General features: G+C 36.2%; 1 protein-coding gene across 4 annotated transcripts in view; it reads right to left on the reverse strand.

Moving 5' to 3' along the window:
• The window catches only part of RASAL2 (RAS protein activator like 2), a 445700-nt gene that overhangs the window by 207718 nt on the left and 215487 nt on the right, over positions 1 to 22495 (reverse strand). The gene's annotated exons all lie outside the window — the stretch shown is intronic.

A 22495-nucleotide genomic window follows, 5' to 3' on the forward strand; every position in this document is an offset into this window, starting at 1 on the left:
AAAAAAAATAAAGAATTCAGTTTTGAATATACTCAAGAATTATGATTGTGTACCTACTGTACTCTGTAATCTATTTTCAAAAGTAGTTACTATCAATGGATAAATGTATACCCTAGATAAAATAAACAGCATATGGCTCGTGTTTTTAAATTCATTTAAAACTAAAGCATTTAATATGTTGGTCTTAAAGTGCCATAGTGACAAAAACAAAAGTAAGTAAAAAGAGATAAAAATCAGTGAAAAATACCTTCATCTCAGTAAAGTTTAATATTTGAGTGTTATTTTGTAGATGACAAAAACTGAAAGAATAAAAGATAAATTAATAAATTTGCTTAGGGGCTGGGCACGGTGGCTCACGCCTATAATCCCAGCACTTGGGAGGCCAAGGTGGGCGGATTGCCTGAGCTCATAGGTTTGTGACCAGCCTGAGCCAGAGTGAGACCTCATCTCTAAAAATACCTGGGCGGTGTGGTGGACGTCTGTAGTCCCAGCTACTTGGGAGGCTGAGGCAAGAGAATTGCTTAAGCCCAGGAGTTTGAGGTTGCAGTGAGCTATGATGCCATGGCACTCTACCAAGGGTGACAAAGTGAGACTCTGTCTCAAAAAATAAATTAATTAATAAATTAATTTGCTGAGGAAACATTTATAAGTGATTAAGGGCAAAATCACACAGCCACTATTACATTTCCCAAGACCATCCAGAAAAACAGAACAGGGATGTCTTTGTACAGGAACTGGAGGCATCTTTTTTTCCCTCCTATCAGTAAACACACACAGTGGTTATCATCTCACTGCCCAAAGAGTCAGGTCCCAACACTGATTTTGAGAATATAATTTTTTCTATAGAGAAAAATCTAGTCTCAGATTAGTAAAAATGGGGTTTATCTATAACATCAGTTATTGCATAATTAAAATAATCTCTCACAAAACATTCCAAATTTTCTAAATGTATGTGAACATGAAATTTAAAAGAATACAATGAATTAGAAAACACTGAAAATACATTGTACACTGTTATTCAGCATTTAATTGAACTCAATATTTACTGAATGCTGTTAAGTGCCAACATGTTCTTTGTTTAGAAGTTATCTAAATGATGCATGAAGGTGCATCTCTAGCAAACAAATTCATTCACCACAGTTTTTCCTATGATCACCAACAGCAACAAAAATTCTGCTGGTTTCTCTTTAGTTAGTTAGTAAGTAAGTAAGTAAATAAATAAATAAATAAATTTAGAGACACAGTCTCATTTTGTAGCCCTGGGTAGAGTGTCATGGCATCAACATAGCTCGCAGCAACCTCAAACTCTTGGGCTTAAGCAATCTTCTTGCCTCAGCCTCCTGAGTGGCTGGGACTATAGGCACCTACCACAACGCGTGGCTAGTTTTTCTATTTTTAGTAGAGATGGGGTCTTGCTCTTGCTTAGGCTGGTCTCAAACTCCTGAGCTCAAGCAATTCACCAGCTTCAGCCTCCCAGAGTGATGGGATTACAGGCGTGAGCCACTGAACTAGGCTTCTCTTTATATTTTTAAATAGATAACTGCATATTTTTAACCTCCATTAAATACCAGTAAAAGAGACAACCTGGCCCTTGAATTTATTTTGCAAGGGTCCATGGATTCAACCATTGACTATGTCATAGGACAGGTGAGTATAGAACTTTATCTCTTTTGCTCACTACTTTTAAGATACTATTAACAAGTAAAAGGGCACAGTGGTTAAGAAAAAATTCCCTGGTTCAAACACCAGCTATGCCATATACTATGTATGGGGTCTTAAACAAGCACTACCTCAGTTTCACTGAGTATCAACAAGCAAACAAACAAACAAACAAAATATATATATATTACTGGATGGCGCCTGGGGCTCAAAGGAGTAGGGCGCTGGCCCCATATGGTGGAGGTGGCGGTTCAAACCCAGCCCCGGCCCAAAACTGCAAAACACACAAACACATATATTACCCTTATAGGGTTACACGAATAAATATTTACAAAGTGCTTGGAAATACTACAAAGTGCTTATACATGGCACGAACCACTATGTCAGCATTTTGTTGAGTAAAATGAAAACAGTATTCTGGGGGAAGAGGAGCGATTATTAAGGGTCAAACATGTTCTTTGTATAGAAGTTCTCTAAATGAAATGAAAGGTAGAAAAAAAAACAGAAAAATGAGAACAATTTTTATAATTTATCCCTGATTTGACATAGTATTCTTTCCCTCAAAAACCTTACCTCTTTGCTATAAATATCTTTACAGATTTCTTCCTTTACCAGGACCCACAAGCTATTATTGCTTCAAATTCTCCAAAGTCTTTTTCTTTTCCATCCACTTATAGAAATATTTAATTCTTTTACCAGAAAAGCATGAAAAACACATGCTTTTCATGTGTTCACTGCATGGTCTTGAGTACATCTGACGGCAACGACAATTATGTGAAAAAGTCTATAGTTTTGTCAAAAAATATTCCTCTTTACATAGAGTACTGTTCAGTATTTTGTTCCATCTACAAAGAGTATGTATTAGAAACAAGACACTACATACCCTACAGTTTAATCATAGATACCTTGATAAGAAAATGTTGAAATCATATATCACCTCAGGAGAGATACAAATGAAATGCTGTTGTGAAATAATTTCTCTGTTAGATATAAAATTCTGTAGCTTGCAGAATCTTGGGTATATATTCCAAGTAACAATATTAAGACAAAATAATATACCATTCATATTCCTTATGATATGCTATTAGCCCATTCTTTTGAACTTATTCAATCAATCAATTTGGAGAAAAGATTTGTGCAGGGCTTACTAGTCATCTGATAACAATGTTGTAATAAAGTAAAACTATAATAAACTGGTGCCTTCACTTTAGCACTCAATACTATTTACTCTTCCTCTTATAACTACTAATGGCTATAATTCCTTAAGGCAATTTGGTCAATAATATAATCAATCAAGATTTATTTAGTGGATAATAAATGCTGACCTAAGTATTGATGAATCTAAATATAGATTTTTCCCTTTTTTTTTTTTTGATAGTGAGAAGCACATCCAAAGCATTTGAGGAAAAAAATAAAACAAAGTGTTTGAGGAAGAGTGTTAAATTTCATCAACCAAATGAATTTTTGGTGTGTATTTCATTTCTGATTACATTTTACTATAACTTTTTTTAATAGAAAGAGTTGTTTTCATCAAAAAAGTGGCATCTTGAATGTTGGTCATAATCTATGTACTTAAAGTCTGAAGTAGCAGTGCTGCACTTAAAAATTGAATAAGAACTTAAGATATCAGCTTGGTGCCTGTAGCTCAGCGGCTAGGGCACCAGCCACATACACCAGAGATAGTGGGTTCGAATCCAGCCCAGGCCTGCCAAACAATGACAACTACAACAACGACCAAAAAATAGCCGGGCATTGTGGTGGGTGCCTGTAGTCCCACCTACTTGGGAGTCTGAGGCAAGAGAATCGCTTAAGCCCAAGAGTTGAGGTTGCTGTGAGCTATGACGCCATGGCACTCTACCCAGGGCGACAGCTTGAGACTCTGTATCAAAAAAAAAAAAAAAAAGATGTCAGTGGCTCAGTCTGGGGCCCCAGACAATGCCCAAAGTTCTCCACACTCCTGCTCAAGCTCTCCCCAAGGCAGTTCAACTGAGTGCCAAGTCCAAGAACACTGAAACAGTTCACAGGTTCCTTCAAAGAAAAGTCACTCTCGCGGGAGGAGAGCAGGATAGCGGTAGAGTAACAGCTTCCTTGCATCTGGGTACCATGAGTCCGGGGAGATAGGACTCCAGGCATCTCTGGCTGGTGGGATCTGCCTATCATCACCCCTGTGAGGATACAGAGAGTCGGCGACAGACTTCTGGACCACAAGAGGAGGACTAAAACAGTGGAAAACCGGCAAGTGGTCGCATGTGTTCAATCGGTCTAAACCTGCCCGCAACTTCCACAGGCACAAGAACTTACAGAGCAAGAGGAAGTGAAAGGAAAATTAGGGCAAGGAAACAGATAAAAGAAATCACTCATGAGGAAGAATCAGCAGAAAACTCCAGGCAACATGAAGAACCAGTCCAGAACAACCCCGCCAAGGGACCATGAGGTAGCTACTGCAGAGGATTCCACCTATACAGAAATGTTAGGAATGACAGAAAGGCAATTTAGAACACACATGATGAAAACAATGAAAGAAATGATGGAAACAATGAAGGAAACTGCTAATAAAGTGGAAAATAACCAAAAGGAAATTCAAAAACAGAATCAAATGAGAGATGAACGATATGAAGAATATAAAAAGGATATAGCAGACCTGAAGGAACTGAAACAGTCAATTAGGGAACTTAAAGATGCAATGGGAAGTATCAGCAACAGGTTAGACCATGCAGAAGAAAGAATTTCAGAGGTAGAAGACAAAGTTCTTGAGATAACTCAGATAGTAAAAGAGGCAGAAAAGAAGAGAGAGAAAGCAGAACGGTCACTGTCAGAATTATGGGACCTTATGAAACGTTCCAACATAAAAGTTATAGGAATCCCAGAAGGGGAAGAAGAATGCCCCAGAGGAATGGAAGCCATACTAGAGAATATTATAAAAGAAAATTTCCCAAATATCACCAAAGATTCTGATACACTGCTTTCAGAGGGATATCGGACCCCAGGACACCTCAACTCTAACCGAACTTCTCCAAGACACATTGTGATGAACCTGTCCAAAGTCAAGACAAAAGAAAAGATTCTGCAAGCTGCCAGGAGTAAGCGCCAGTTGACCTACAGGGGCAAATCCATCAGAGTGACCGCAGACTTCTCTAATGAAACTTTACAAGCAAGAAGACAATGGTCATCTACCTTTAATCTACTTAAACAGAACAATTTCCAGCCCAGAATTCTGTACCCTGCTAAGCTAAGCTTCAAAATTGACAGAGAAATCCAATCATTTACGGATATACAAACATTGAGGAAATTCGCCACAACAAGACCAGCTCCACAGGAAATACTTCAACCTGTTCTACACACTGACCACCACAATGGATCAGCAGCAAAGTAAGAACTCAGAAATTAAAGGACAGAACCTAACCTCCACACTGATGCAAAAGATAAAACTAAGCAATGGACTCTCACAAAATAAGATGAATAGAATACTACCACACTTATCAATTATCTCAATAAATGTTAATGGCTTGAATTCCCCACTGAAGAGACATAGATTGGCTGACTGGATTAAAAAACACAAGCCATTCATTTGCTGTCTGCAAGAAATACACCTGGCTTCAAAAGACAAATTAAAGCTCCGAGTCAAGGGTTGGAAGACAATTTTTCAGGCAAATGGCATTCAGAAGAAAAGAGGAGTTGCAATCTTATTTTCAGATTCATGTGAATTTAAAGCAACTAAAGTCAAAAAAGACAAAGATGGTCACTTTATATTGGTCATGGGAAAAATACAACAAGAAGATGTTTCAATTCTAAATATTTATGCACCCAATTTAAATGCTCCCAGATTCTTGAAACAGACCTTACTCAGTCTGAGCAATATGATATCTGATAATACCATAATAATAGGGGACTTTAACACTCCTCTTACAGAGCTGGACAGATCCTCTAAACAGAAATTAAACAAAGATATAAGAGATTTAAATGAAACCCTAGAACAACTGTGCTTGATAGACGCATATAGAACACTCCATCCAAAGATAAAGAATATACATTCTTCTCATCACCCCATGGAACATTCTCCAAAATTGATCATATCCTGGGACACAAAACAAATATCAACAGAATTGAAATTTTACCTTGTATCTTCTCAGACCATAAGGCACTAAAGGTGGAACTCAACTCTAACAAAAATGCTCGACCCCACACAAAGGCATGGAAATTAAACAATCTTCTGTTGAATAACAGATGGGTGCAGGAAGAAATAAAACAGGAAATCATTAACTTCCTTGAGCATAACAACAATGAAGACACAAGCTACCAAAACCTGTGGGATACTGCAAAAGCAGTTTTGAGAGGAAAATTTATCGCTTTAGATGCCTACATTCGAAAAACAGAAAGAGAGCGCATCAACAATCTCACAAGCCATCTTATGGAGTTGGAAAAAGAAGAACAATCTAAGCCTAATGTCAGTAGAAGAAAAGAAATCTCCAAAATCAAATCAGAGATCAATGAAATTGAAAACAAAAGAATCATTCAGAAAATTAATGAAACAAGGAGTTGGATTTTTGAAAAAATAAATAAAATAGATAAACCATTGGCCAGACTAACGAGAAATAGAAGAGTAAAATTTCTAGTAACCTCAATCAGAAATGATAAAGGGGAAATAACAACTAATGCCACAAAGATACAAGAGATCATCTCTGAATAGTACCAGAAACTCTATGCTCAGAAATTTGACAATACGAAGGAAATGGATCAATATTTGGAATCACACCCTCTCCCTAGACTTACCCAGGAAGAAAGAGAGCCCCTGAACAGACCAATTTCAAGCACTGAGATCAAAGAAACAATAAAAAAATCTTCCAAACAAAAAATGCCCTGGTCCAGATGGCTTTACACCAGAATTCTATCAAACCATCAAGGAAGAGCTTATTCCTGTACTGCAGAAATTATTCCAAAAAATTGAGGAAGAAGGAATCCTCCCCAACACATTCTATGAAGCAAACATCACCCTGACACCAAAACCAGGAAAAGACCCAAACAAAAAGGAGAATTTCAGATCAATCTCACTCATGAATATAGATGCAACAATTCTCAACAAAATCCTAGCCAATAGATTACAGCTTATCATCAAAAAAGTCATTCATCATGATCAAGTAGGCTTCATCCCAGGGATGCAAGGCTGGTTTAACATGCGCAAGTCCATAAACGATATCCACCATATTAACAGAGGCAAAATAAAGATCACATGATCCTCTCAATAGACGCAGAAAAAGCATTTGATAAAATCCAGCATCCTTTTCTAATTAGAACACTGAAGAGTATAGGCATAGGTGGCACATTTCTAAAACTGATTGAAGCTATCTATGACAAACCCACAGCTAATATTTTACTGAATGGAGTAAAACTGAAAGCTTTTCCTCTTAGAACTGGAACCAGACAAGGTTGTCCTCTGTCACCTTTACTATTCAACATAGTGCTGGAAGTTCTAGCCAATACAATTAGGCAAGACAAGGAAATAAAGGGAATCCAAATGGGAGCAGAGGAGGTCAAACTCTCCCTCTTTGCTGACGACATATCTTATACTTAGAGAACCCCAAAGACTCAACCACAAGACTCGTAGAAGTCATCAAAAAATGCAGTAATGTCTCAGGATATAAAATCAATGTCCACAAGTCAGTAGCCTTTGTATACACCAATAACAGTCAAGATGAGAAGCTAATTAAGGACACAACTCCCTTCACCATAGTCTCAAAGAAAATGAAATACCTAGGAATATACCTAATGAAGGAGGTGAAGGACCTCTATAAAGAAAATTATGAAATCCTCAGAAAGGAATTGCAGAGGATATTAACAAATGGAAGAACATACCACGCTCATGGATGGGAAGAATCAACATTGTTAAAATGTCTATACTTCCCAAAGCAATCTACCTATTCAATGCCATTCCTATCAAAATGCCAACATCGTACTTTCAAGATTTGGAGAAAATGATTCTGCATTTTGTATGGAACTGGAAAAAACCCCGTATAGCTAAGGCAGTTCTTAGTAATAAAAATAAAGCTGAGGGCATCAGCATACCAGATTTTAGTCTGTACTACAAAGCCATAGTAGTCAAGACAGCATGGTACTGGCACAAAAACAGAGACATAGACACTTGGAATCGAATTGAAAACCAAGAAATGAAACTAACATCTTACAACCACCTAATCTTCGATAAACCAAACAAGAACATACCTTGGGGGAAAAATTCCCTATTCAATAAATGGTGTTGGGAGAACTGGATGTCTCATGTAAAAGACTGAAACTGGACCCACACCTTTCCCCACTCACAAAAATTGATTCAAGATGGATAAAGGACTTAAATTTAAGGCATGAAACAATAAAAACCCTCCAAGAAAGCATAGGAAAAACACTGGAAGATATTGGCCTGGGGAAAGACTTCATGAAGAAGACTGCCATGGCAATTGCAACAACAACAAAAATAAACAAATGGGACTTCATTAAACTGAAAAGCTTCTGTACAGCTAAGGAGACAATAACCAAAGCAAAGAGACAACCTACACAATGGGAAAGGATATTTGCATATTTTCAATCAGACAAAAGCTTGATAACTAGGATCTATAGAGAACTCAAATTAATCCACATGAAAAAAGCCAACAATCCCATGTATCAATGGGTAAGAGACATGAATAGAACCTTCTCTAAAAATGACAGACGAATGGCTAACAAACACATGAAAAAATGTTCACCATCTCTGTATATTAGAGAAATGCAAATCAAAACAACCCTGAGATATCATCTAACGCCAGTGAGAATGGCCCACATCACAGAATCTCAAAACTGCAGATGCTGGTGTGGATGTGGAGAGAAGGGAACACTTTTACACTGCTGGTGGGACTGCAAACTAGTACAACCTTTCAAGGAAGTATGAGAAACCTCGAAGCACTCAAGCTAGACCTCCCATTTGATCCCGCAATCCCATTACTGGGCATCTACCCAGAATGAAAAAAATCCTTTTATCATAAGGACACTTGTACTAGACTGCTTATTGCAGCTCAATTTACAATCGCCAAAATGTGGAAACAGCCTAAATGCCCACCAACCCAGGAATGGATTAACAAGCTGTGGTATATGTATACCATGGAATACTAATCAGCCATTAAAAAAAATGGAGACTTTACATCCTTCGTATTAACCTGGATGGAAGTGGAAGACATTATTCTTAGTAAAGCATCTCAAGAATGGAGAAGCATGAATCTAATGTACTCAATTTTGATATGAGGACAATTAATGACAATTAAGGTTATGGGGGGGAGGAAAAGCAGAAAGAGGGACGGAGGGAGGTGGGTGTGGCCTTGGTGTGACACTTTATGGGGGCAAGACATGATTGCAAGAGGGACTTTACCTAACAATTGTAATCAGTGTAACCTGGCTTATTGTACCCTCAATGAATCCCCCACAATAAAAAAAAAAAAGAAATTATATAAAGACAATTTAAACAATGAAAAAAAAAGGATGTCTTTATTCATAGAAATAGCAAAACTGGTAGAAAGAAAGAAACTGGTACTTAATAAGTACCTACTATGTTCAACTTTGTCTTTTGGTATTTCCCTCAAGGTAATAATTTTTGCTTTAGGTATTTATACGCAGTAATGTAAGTACATTATTTAGAAATATTGAGATTTACTGGGAAGGCTCAAGAGCCTTCCATCCTTTCACCCTAGTTGAACTGGATGCTTAGCCAGCCAGCTACACAGCTGCCATCTGGGACTTCCCTTCCTCAACACTCTGTGGTTTCTTTTTGTCTTTATCTTTTCCTTCTCAAATTAGTCCTTCTTATACTTGACAGATATATTAGCCTGGAATATAAGTTCAATTTAGAAATCATGTTTGCTCTGCATTTTAAGGGCATTGTTTCACAGTCTCAGCTTCTAATATTACCATCAAGAAGTCATATTCTTCAAATCTTTTATTCAAATTCTTCATAGAGTACTTCTATTTTAGTTTTGAACCCCTGAAAATTTTTAGAAGGGTCTGCTTCACGGCAGATATTCTGAGATTTCCTGAAGATGTTCTGCAAAGTGGGTCTCTATTTATTCACTAAGTTAACTACTTACTTCATAGGCCCTACTAAACTGAAAAGTCATAACCTTCACTTCTGGGACTTTTTTTTTCAGGTCTTCACTAAATCCCTTATGTAGTTAGGCTTTCTCTGATCACATCACATAAAATAATATTCCTTTGTCTCCTTCTCTACCCATGGCACTCCCTAAATCATTTACCCTAACTCATTTTTCTCCACTGCATTTGTCGCCATAGGGCATATGATAAAAGTGTTTATTTATTTACAGTGTATCCCCACTAAAATGTAAGCTCCAAGAAGACAGAGATTTTGTCTGTACTACGGCCTGCCTTTGAATGCTTTGTTCACACAGGTCAGAACAGTGTGTGGCACATAATAGGAATTTAAAAATATATATATTTGATGAATGAAAACATGAACTCCCTAGGGCAAGACAATTTGCTAAGTGAATCACTCCATAGGGCTTTGAATCAGGGAATAAAATCTAGCAGGGTAGAGGAAAAGAAGAGGTCTCACAGCTGCCTGCTAGTATTTATAAGTCATTCTTAATCAGAAATAGCCTCCCAGTAATTGTGATTTGTATAAAGTGGTGGGGAAGCACTGTAATAAGGTAGATTTGAAGTCATAGAAATCTGGATTTCAACTCCGGTTTTACCACTTACTTTGCATCATTATTATTATGTATAAAATGAGGCTACTAACAGCACTTGTTTCAAGGACTGCTTCCTAGAATACATGAGATAATGCACATCCAGACTTAATATTGCCACTGTTTTGTCATCATAATGTTTATCTGGTCCTAACACTTACTGCTCCTTCACATTCAGACCTATTCTTTATTTTTATTCTAAAAACACAGAGATAAATTTGAGAAGCCAATAAGTGATACTAAGAAATAGAAGAATCAGAGACTCACAATTAAAAGTAGCCAATTCATGGTGCAGTATCCTAAAAAAATACAACAAGGGATGAGATTTGCACAGCATAATCAAAAAATTACTGAATTTATCAGAAAAAATGATCAGTTATATCTGTTTCCTAGGGCTGCCATAAGAAATACCCACAAACTAAGTGATTTAAAAACAACAAAAATTCATTCTTTTGCAATTTTCTGGAGGCCAGAAATCCAAAATTGAGGAACAGGCAGAGTCACACTCCCTCAGAAGGCTGTAGGGGAGAATGCCTCTTCCAGTTTCCAGTGGCTCCAGGCATTTTTTTGGCTCCTGTGTCATAACTCCAATCTTTGCTTCACTTCTGCTCTTATAAGGACATCTGCCATTGGATTAGGGCCCACCTAGATATCCAGTTGCTCTCGTCTTGAGAGTCTTAATTTATTATACTTAAATCCACAAAGAACCTTTTATAAATAAGGTCACTCTAAAGATTGGACACTTCTCTACTACATTTCTAGTTACAAGATTCAGCAAGGTCTTCTTCCGCCCAATTATGTTCTATAGATTCAACAATAAACTATTATTATTAATTACATTACATTGTATGATAATAGCATTTGCATATCTAAAATTCTAATTAAAAGGCCTTTCTAGCCTCAAGATGCTCCTTCTAATTTAAATAAATAGTAGGAAATACTATGGCTTTGAAAAGCTATTTAAGAGGCCATCAATGGCAGCAACTAAACTTGGATATACATACATATTAGAATTTTTAAGAGTTTGGTAATTTTTAAGTTCATTCAAAAGAATGAACTTCTTAGCTAGGAAGAGAATGTTCCATTTACTTGGACAATTTACTACAATAATCCTGTCCTTTAGTAAGGGTCTTCCAATATTTATATGGTACCTTGGTTTAAACCATAGGCAATATTGCTGTTTTCGATTGTCTCCAGAGAGAGAAAGACTCATTACTTAAAATGTATGATTAGAAGTCCATAGGAGAGAAAACAAAATAGGAAAAAAGTGGAGCTATGGTGAAGAAAATAGAATTTAATTAGAGGTTCTGTTCTAAGAAATAAACTTTTGGTTTATTCAGAATAAACCACCAATTCTGAAATAACATAACATTTTTATCAAAATATTGAAAATAGGGTACAAAAAATTTTGAAAGATAAATACACACTAAAAGAGAAACTTACTGAGTTTTCTTGTGAAAATTCACAAGGATTACTTCAGGCAGTTAAATTCATTGCTAAGCCTTGGGAAAGCGTAAAAAAATATAACAAGAGTAATGCAGTTAGTTTAAAAGGTCATCTTCTACCATAACCCTACAGTATATCACTGATACTATACTATTAGAAGAGACCAAGTTTTCTCCTCTATTTTGCATGCAGTTTCTTTCCAAGGAATCTAATCTACCATTGTGAAATTTTCTAACTTAGTGGCTACTCCAAGGCTAATTCTATCCAATTATTGGATACACTACTAATGATATTCTGCTTTTAGATGTATTTTCCTCTCTCTTCTTATTTCTGTCACACCCAGAACGTTACAGGTAGTTTCCGAGTTACAAACATTGACTATGTACAATTCGCACTTACCAATGGAGGCTGTTACAGCAAGTCCCCAGGTTATAAACGTCCAATTGATGTATGACTTGCACTTAGAAATGGAGGCTATTACAATACGTAAATGGACCTGTGCCAACTTACATATAAATTAAGAACAAACCTACAGAACCTATCTCTTCCGTAACCTGGGGTCTGCCTGTATCTCTTTAGTTCTATCCCTAGTTCATCAGGTTTCTAATACACACATCTGATAGAATACTTCTCTATAATGTCTATTTTTAAAAATTAATTACAAAACATTTGTTTACAGTATCTTTTTGACTCTTGGATGGCACAACTCTGATTAAAGTGAGAGGGAAAATATCTAAAGGACTGTATGTGGAAAAATCTAAACTAAGACAATGATCTTTCATTATCAATTCTCTTTTTAATTGAGTCTCTTTTACTTCCTTCTCATCCTGTGAATTCATGTTCTATTCATGCATCTACCCTGAATTTTTCCTGTTATTTTCTACTTTTCACAGTTAGGAAGAAATTTCAAACACAGATAAAATAAGAATTCTGTAAGCAGAATGAAAAAATAAAATAAATGGAAATTTTCTGTTATGCCATATCAGTTAAAATAGGAAAAAAGTTAACATGCAAAACCTGAAAGCAATAGGAAAGAAAATAGTCTGTAAATTTTAAAGAAAAAAAAAAAACAATTAGAGAAATCCAGTGAACACAACAGTTTTATAAAAAACTGGGGAGCTTTCTTTGTTAAGTATTATTACTATAGAGATAGCTTGGCAGGTAGGTACCAAGGGGGTCATAACAAAAGAAACACTTCATCCCTATAGGTAACAAACTAAGTTTGCACACAAATTAAACTAGATTTTCCACCACTATGATTTATAAATCATTCTGCTTGAAATATAAACTTAAAAGGCTTTGATAAACAGCTTAGCCAATCCTGGACAACCAAAAAAGAAATGATAGCACACGCATACAATTAAAGTAAACAATATTTAACTAAATTTTGCTCAACTTATCCAAATAGTTTATTTTTCCTTTCTTTCTGAAAGGTCCTGGGCAGTCAAGGACCTAGGTCAAGTCTCCAAAATAAAATTCATAACATTATAAACAACTTCATCCACATCTTTCTACCTTCATTATATAACAGACTGGTGAATTATGAATGCACTTTAGAAGAAAGGAATTTGCCAAACTACAAGTGAAAATGTAAAAAACAAATCAAGTCACAAGATACAGAGATAGAATTCTTTCTGAGATGTCACACTTCAAATTTCTTTATTGGGTTGATTTGTCCAAGCAAATGAGAAACATCTACTCTATTATTTCATTGGTTCCTTGATTTTATAAGAGTCAGAGAATTAAATTTTACCACAATCAAAGTTGTTATTGCTCCTACATTCTTCTTTCAAGTCATAATAAAAATATCATTAGACAAGGAAGCCGAAACTCAGAGTTGATGATGAGAAAACATGAAATTTGAATCTAGGTTAGAGCAACTTCAGTTTTGAACGTTTTGGTAGAAAAGTTTGGATGACCAATTGGAAATTCAGGTCTGGAACAGAAAAGAGAAGAAGTGGAAGCCAAAATTAGAGATTTAAAAGTTACTGGCACAGAGATGGTACTTGGAAACACGAATACAGGCGAAATCAACTCCAGAGAAAGGACAAAGCAAGTGAAGAAGGTGAGGATAAAACTTTTAGAAACCTGCATTTAAAAAGTGGGAAATACTACAAGTACAGTGGGCCAGGATATAGAGGAAAAAATGTCACAGAAGTAAAAAAGGGAAGCATTTAAAGGAAAATCAATCATTAAAAATCCAGGAGAATGGGCAGTGCCTGTGGCTCAAAGGAGTAGGCAACAGCCCCATATGCCAGAGGTGGTGGGTTCAAACCCAGACCTGGCCAAAAACTGCAAAAAAAAAAAAAAATCCAGGAGAACTAGAGAAGAGGGGACTAACATTATGAAACTTACCACATTTCTGATACTGGGGATAATTTCAATGGCAGATAAAACCAGATTTCAATGTACAGAAAAAAAATTATTAGGTAGTGAGCATAAAGAAAAGGTTGGTGAAAAATTGAGGTAGCCAATCAGTGCCAGAACTAGCTGATATATTGAAAACTGAGAACATGTTACTCAAGAAGGATATTTAACTGGCTCAGGGAGTAAGAATGTAATTGGAAATAATTCCTTTGGTTTTTAACTTTTCTAGCTTCTAAACTGAGTAAATTTTATGAATAGTTATAATAATAAAGTGAGAAGTTGTTTTTAGTTATAAAACTGTTTGATGTCTATTACCTTAAATCTAATAGGATGTTATAACTAGCACTGAACAAGCATGGAAACTTGCTTTACTTCACAGGGAAAAGTGAAAAATGCTGAGCCTCAATAAAAAAAAAACAACAAAACACGAACATACTAAAGACAAATTTCCCCAACATTTTGAGGAAAAAGAAATAAATAAAATCTTAACATGATGCTAAATAATAGAATGTTAGAAAGCAGTCTGAATTCATAAAATGGTAGTCTGAAAAAAAAAAATTTGTCCAGTAACCCTGCAGTTCATATTTTATTTATTCTCTTTCCGTACAAATTTGTAAATCTGTAATCTAAAGTGGGAAGCTGCAGCCACTTTAAACACTAAAAGAGGGCGGCGCCTGTGGCTCAGTTGGTAGGGCGCCAGCCCCATATACCGAGGGTGGCGGGTTCAAACCCGGCCCCGGCCAAACTGCAACCAAAAAATAGCCGGGCGTTGTGGTGGGTGCCTGTGGTCCCAGCTACTCGGGAGGCTGAGGCAGGAGAATCGCTTAAGCCCAGGAGTTGGAGGTTGCTGTGAGCTGTGTGAGGCCACAGCACTCCACGCAGGGCCATGAAGTGAGACTCTGTCTCTACAAACAAACAAACAAACAAACAAACAAAAAAACACTAAAAGAAGATTATTTGGTTTATCTAATATTTTTTGGTTAATCTAATATTTGTGAGGCTCATCACTAAAATTACTGGGAGAATGACTTATAAAAAAGTTTTCTTGCCGATATTCTTCTGAATTCTAATTATCCAACAATACAAGAAACATATTAAGAAGAAATTATTTCTTTCTTTTTATTTTTGAGACTAATTATCCAACACTACAAGAAACATAATAAAAAGAAATTCTTTCTTTCTTTTTTTTTTTTTTGAGACAGAGCCTCAAGCTTGACGTCACCCTGGGTAGAGTGCCGTGGCATCACAGCTCAAAGCAACCTCCAACTCCTGGGCTCTAGCGATTCTCCTGTCTCTGCCTCCCAAGTAGTTGGGACTATAGGCACCTGCCACAATGCCCAGCTATTTTATGGTTGTAGCCGCCATTGTTGTTTGGCAGGCCCGGGCTGGATTCGAACCCACCAGCTCAGGTGTATGTGGCTGGCGCCTTAGTTGCTTGAGCCACAGGCACCGAGCCCAATAAAATATTTCTAACCAAGGAAGAAAAACTGCATTCTCAGATCTTATGTGAGGAAAGGTTGCTATGAGTTGATAGGAGACCTATCTGTAACAAATTCTTTCATATTTTACTATTGTGGTCTCTGGACTTTGAATTCTTTGGCAATATGAATAATCAAAATTATACATTAAATCATAGGCATTTATGATCCACAGAAAACCTGTTCCCCAGCATTATTTCAGCTACATTTTATTTCACAGAGGCAAGGTGAAAAAAATACATGCTTTAATATTCCTAAGGCATCCAAAACAGGTTATTTTAATAACGTACTAGATCATAATATCTAACCTAAAAATGTCAAGAAGTGTTTAGTCTAATTTTGTCAGATTCAATTTCTCTTTTTTAATATAGATAAATAAAAACTAAGTTGTTTTAATGGTGAACTTAAAATCCTATTACAAATTAATGACTGGAGAGTGAGAAAACTGGTTGTCATCAAGATAATATACCCTTCTAATTAATTCCTTAGGATTTTAATTCATTTTTTCCCTTTTAAAAATATATCATAAAGTACTGAAATGTACTATCAGTACAAACAGGTTCATTCTCCTCACTCTTTCTCTTTTCTTATTATTATAGTTATCAGTATTTTTGGTACTAAATCATAGCTGTGTACATTATAGTTATCAGCATTATTGCCATTACTATTATTATTTAGGAATATTAACTCATTCATTTGATTAAAAATTAACATCTTAAAAAGAGTTATAAAATGAAAAGTTTATCTCATTCTTGCTCTGATCCACAAGGTCTCCAGTTCTCTCCTCAGAAACAACCACTATTAAAATCTTCTAACAGTTCCAGAGTACGCACACACACACACATTTATACACGTGGTATTTCTTACACAAATCATAGTATAATATACATACACATTTCTGCAGCTACTTTCTCCCTCTATTAACAATGTATCTGGAAATTATTTCATATTAATATGCATGGAACTACTCTATTTTTTTAATAGGTGCCTAGTAACCCACTATGTAGATTTAGTTTTATTTATTTAAATCATTTCCTATGGGTGGATATTTAGATTGTGCTTATTATTGTGTTATTATAAAAACTGATGCAATGACTGTACAAATAGATCTACAGGATAAATTCTTACAAGTGGACTGCTGCTCTAGGGCAGAGGGGATGGATGTTTTTGCAAAATTGTATCTTGCAGAAGTTGCCACCCATAAAAGCAATTTGGCATGAATATACTAGAATACATGTTTGCAATGAACATTTTAATTTCTGCTAATCTCACAGGTAAAAACCAGCAGCTCCTTCTAATTTTAACTTCCTTTTATTATAAATGAGGTATAGAATCTTTTTCTTATTTAAATGGCATTTTGCTTTTTTTCCTATGAACTGTATATACCTTTTCCCTATTTTCAAAATCTAAGTTTTCCTTTGTCAGTAAAATAATATATGCCTATAGTTTAGAGCAGGCATCCTCAAACTTTTTAAGCAGGGGGCCAATTCACTGTCCCTCAGACTGTTGGAGGGCTGGACTATAGTTTAAAAAAAAAAAAACTATGAACAAATTCCTATGCACACTGCACATATCTTATTTTGAAGTAAAAAAAAACAAAACAGGAACAAATACAATCACACTGCCACATGTGGCCCGCAAACCGCAGTTTGAGGACCCCCGGTTTAGAGTCTAGTAGTTCTACAGGGCTTGTTAAAACAAACAGCAATCCCTAGCTCTCCTCTTATACAACTTTTCCTTTCTCAGAAGCAACTACTTTTTATCTCTCCAGCCAACTCTTTTGGTAGTAACTATCAAATATTAAATAATAGAGCTTTACCAACATTTAAAAATTTTTCTAGGGCGGCACCTATGGCTCAGTCAGTAAGGCGCCAGCCCCATATACCGAGGGTGGTGGGTTCAAACCCGGCCCCGGCCAAACTGCAACCAAAAAATAGCCGGGCGTTGTGGTGGGTGCCTGTAGTCCCAGCTACTCGGGAGGCTGAGGCAAGAGAATCGCTTAAGCCCAGGAGTTAGAGGTTGCTGTGAGCTATGTGAGGCCACGGCACTCTACCGAGGGCCATAAAGTGAGACTCTGTCTCTACAAAAAAAAAAAAAATTTTTTTCTAGCTCAGCAGCTAGGGCACTAGCCACATACACCGGAGCTGGCGGGTTCAAACCCAGCCTGGGCCTGCCAAATAACAATGACAACTACAACCAAAAAATAGCCAGGTGTTGTCGGGGGCGCCTGTATTCCCAGCTACTTGGGAAGCTGAGGCAAGAGAATCACTTAAGCCAAGGAGTTTGAGGTTGTTGTGAGCTGTGATGCCATAGCACTCTACTGAGGGTGGCATAGTGATACTGTCTCAAAAAAAAATTTTTTTTTTCTATATTAGACACTATTTATTAAACTTCCAGTATGGAAGATGGGAATTTGACCCTTTCCTCCTCCATTACCACATCCCACTAGGTACCTATGTATGTCTTATTCTCTCACCTTCCCTATATAGTTACATAGTAACTTCGGTAAGGACAAACAATATTATGACTACTTATGCTATTAAGAAGTCAGCCACATAGTAAATCCTACGTAGAATATAGCATAGTGGTCAAGAGCATAGATCCTGAAGGCAGACTTCCTGGGTTCAAATGTTACCTTTAGGCAACTTACTTAACCTTTCCATCTCAGTTTCTTTACTTTTGAAAGTCATAGTAACGGTATCTACTTTGTGAGTGTACAGGGGTTAAGAAGTTCATATATGGAAAATGCCTGAGACGTAGAAAAGTATTACATGTATATAGGCATTCTCTATGTCCTGAACTACTTTTTTCTCTTGTAGCTATTGTCTAGTTATTCATTTGCTTAGATTTCTTATGTGCTTATTATTAATTCAACTCCGAATCTGCTTACTATGTTTAAACTCATTTAGCTGTCATATTGATTTTGTCTTCCTGGAGAAGTGCTTCACTACAGATTTCTGAGCTGCTCCAGGCTGAAATGGTTGTCTTCAAACTACACATGTTACAGAGTTGTTTAACTTGGTTCTCTCTACAGCATTCCCCTGAGGGTTCCCTTTGTCTTTCCTCTGTGTTTCAGCTCCTGTCCTCATTCTTAGTGAAACATATCTTCCATTAGCTTCAGGAGGAATGGTATATAAGAGGTTATCTTTTTAAAATCTTGCATGTCTAAAATGTATGCTATCCTCATATAGACTAATGGTTAACTATAGAATTCTATAGTACAGACTTCTAAGTTGGAAAAGTACTTTTCATCAGAATTTTGAGGGCATTCCCCATTGTTCTTTACTTTCTAATACTGCTTACAAGAAGTCTGAAGCCTTTCTGATGCTTAGCACGTAATCTGATTTCCCAGTCTTTGGAAGTTGTTAAGACTGTTAAGACTGTCTCTTTGTCACCAGAGACAATTTCAAATTTCACAAAGTATGCCTTATCAGGGAACTCATACTCCTTCAATGATGGAAATTTTCTTAAATTATTCTTCTAGTGTTTTCCTCCTCTTTTCTTTTTCCAGAAACACTGTTTTGATGCTAGACTTCCCATACTGATCCTCTAATTATTTCACTTTTCCTTTACTTTGAGATATGTTCTCAATTTCATTTTCCAACACTTCTACTGAATTTTGTCACAACTTTTCAATAGACAAAAGCTCTTTAGCTTTGTATAACAGTTTTTGTTTCATATATGTAATATCTTTCTAAGAATATTTATAATTTTAAAAAGTTTTATGTTCCCTGCCTAGTTTTTGTACCCTCCAAGTGTTTTTGTATCTTTTTTTTTTTTTAGTTTGTTTTACTTTTGGTATGGTTTAATCTCTTTCATGCTAGAAGCTTTACTTCAGATGTCTTCTAGTCTTGGGAAAGTCAATATCTTTAAATCTTTCCTCCTGGGCTAAATACCCCAAATGGTACTCCTCAAAACTCTTACCTGGATAGTAAAGGAAAGTCAGAGAAGAAAGGCAGAGAATTCTCATCATTCAGTATGTACATGTTTACTTAATTCCTCCACCAATGGGAAAGTGTCCTGCTTTCAGTTTTGCCTGGTATCTCCCAAACCAGATATCATCGGGTTTTTTCCTTCAGAGAACACACCTGGGAGTTGTATGTTACAGCAGAGGTGGGAACAGGAGTTGTTCAGTGGAATGGGGAACCTAGGGATTTACTATCAGATTTCTGGCTCAATTCCTGAGGTATCTGAAGATTCTATGGTAAAAATCAGACTGGTTCTTCACTTTCTTCCTTGCCAGGTTCTGACTGTCTTTCTTAAGTGAGCTATGTCACTTACCACACTCTACTTGCTTTTCTGCATTCAATTTTTGTGTGTATGTATAGCTCTTTTCTTCTTTCTTATTCTTCATATTTTTGAAGGATTTTTGTCTTTAAAATAAAATCCCTGGGTTGGCGCCCATAGCACAGTGGTTATGGCGCCAGCCACATACACCAAGGCTAGTGGGTTCGAATCAGGCCTGGGCCAGCTGAACAACGACAACTGCAACAAAAAATAGGTGTTGTGGCGGGCGCCTATAGTCCCAGCTACGTGGGAGGTTGAGGCAAGAGAATCACATAAGCCCAAGAGTTCGAGGTTGCTGTAAGCTGCCATAGCACTCTACCAAGGGTGATAAAGTGAGACTCTGCCTCAAAAAAATAAAATAAAATAAATAAATAAATAAATAAAAATCCCTTTGCTAGATTTAGTGAGGTTTCTGGAAGTAGTACAATAAGATGTTTGTGCTCAATCTGCCAGTTTTTCCCCCAGAAGTTTAGTCTGAATCTAAAAACCATTTCTGATTATCTACACCATTCATTCTCCCTTCCTACCTGATTATCCAACTCCTCAATGGTTTAAGAAGATTAATACTGCCTTAGGACTGATTAAGAGGAGCCCCTAACCTGTGTATCACATATTAGAGGACTCTACTCTGGTCCTTTGGCGCATCAGTCCTCACAGAACTTGAATGTACAAACTGAGAGCAGCAACCCTGATAACAACCTATGCAAATAATTGCCATAAATTAGAAAGGGAATCTTTTATCTAAGATACTTTACTGCCATCTGCTGGAAATCTTATGAAGTAACTAAAATCACAATGACAAATGACAGGAACACAAATTCAGATTGAACTGGTAGTTACTGAAACATATAGTAACTTAAGGCTGCAAAGATCTCATGCCTCTGTAAGTTGGGCAGCACAATTTGCACAACCATAAATGGTAGCATTGACTTGCAGCCACCTTCACAGAAATGAACAAATTTCAGTTGTGCCAGGATAAGGAAAATAAAAGAGCAAATTAGGAATCCAAACTTCCACTTCCAGGTTAGAAGGAAGAATTATGGTTTGGTACTGTGACTAAGATCTGAAACTGATTTCCCAATAGAAAAAAATATCACAGATAGGGTCACAGTTAAAACTAAGGACTGGATAATCAATATCGTCTAATATTTTGATTAAAAGCTTATGCTTCATAATGATTTTATAAAAGCCGCAGAGAACAGTTTTAGTTCTAGAGAATAGTTTTAGTATTCACTTCCTTCCAAGTTTTCTCAAATTTTTATCACTTAGATCGATAAACTTAGGGAAAAATGGGAAATAGTTGGCTTTTTCAAATGTTTTCAAAAAGAAAAAAAGGTTTTCCAAATTTAATTTTCTTTCTTTTTCCCTTTTTTTGCTGTTTTTTTTTTTTTTTTTTGGTTGGGGCTGGGTTTGAACCCGCCACCTCCGGCATATGGGGCTGGCACCCTACTCCTTTAAGCCACAGGCGCTGCCCCCAATTTAATTTTCTTTTTTGGTGTCTTTCTTGTTTGATTTCTTCTTTATTTACATAAATATGATAATTTTGGATAGCTGGCTTTGACGTCTAGAGACTTTTGATATATTCTTTCCTAAGGCTTGCTAGAGTGTATTAGAGGAATATTGTGTTAAATTATAATTTTAAATACACTTACCAAATGTTTCTGGGTTTTTGAGGACTCCAGGATAAGAAATAAATTTACTGTCACAGGCACAGTTTTAAAAAATATCCAGAGATTCTATAAGTAAGACTATGGGGTAAATCTAAGATTTTATGATCATGATAAAATGGAGGAAATCTCTGCAGCCTTGAGTTACTAGATATTTGATTTGGAGTTTACTACTTAGATCTGAACTTTCTTTGTAAGAACCAAAAAAGCCTCGGGCTAATGAATGTTTGGCATTTTCTAATTAAACCAGCTTTATGATCATGTTTATGGTTTACCTGCAAACAAACAAACATTCTTATACATTTCAGACTTATAATTTGGTTTGCCCATTTGGGCATGAAAGTATGCATTTTATTGGAATGGCAAAAGAAATAAATGCAACAGGCAGATTGGTGAATTCCCAGTTCATATTTATGCCATTATGTAGTATGCAGTTAATAGAAAAAAATTTTCTTCCATAAAGTTCACAAAAATGTTGTCTATTGTTAAGCTTTCACTTTCCCCCATTCTCAGAGTTCTTAAAAGGTATTTGATAGTTTTGTTTTTTTAAAAAAGTTGAATTCCTAGGCTAGATTTACAACAAAAATGAACATTTATTGATTCTAGTTCACATGGTCCATTAATATACCCCCCCAGTATTGCCTGTACATACAAAAAACTCTACCATCTGAAGAAATAATTTCCTTTTAAAAAGTGAGCAAGCCATGATTTGCATGGCTTTAATTTAGACAATCTTTTGATGAATAAAACAAAATCTATATATTGTTACTAGGGGAAAAAAGGTTTTTCTAGATTTTCTAAACCTGGAAGTGGGTGTTTTAGACAAGATGCTTATGAGCCTTAAAAAAACATTTCATTTTCAATGGAAAAATTTTGG

The sequence above is a fragment of the Nycticebus coucang genome, chromosome 10, assembly GCF_027406575.1.
Source record: "Nycticebus coucang isolate mNycCou1 chromosome 10, mNycCou1.pri, whole genome shotgun sequence".
NCBI classification, from domain to species: Eukaryota; Metazoa; Chordata; class Mammalia; order Primates; family Lorisidae; genus Nycticebus; species Nycticebus coucang.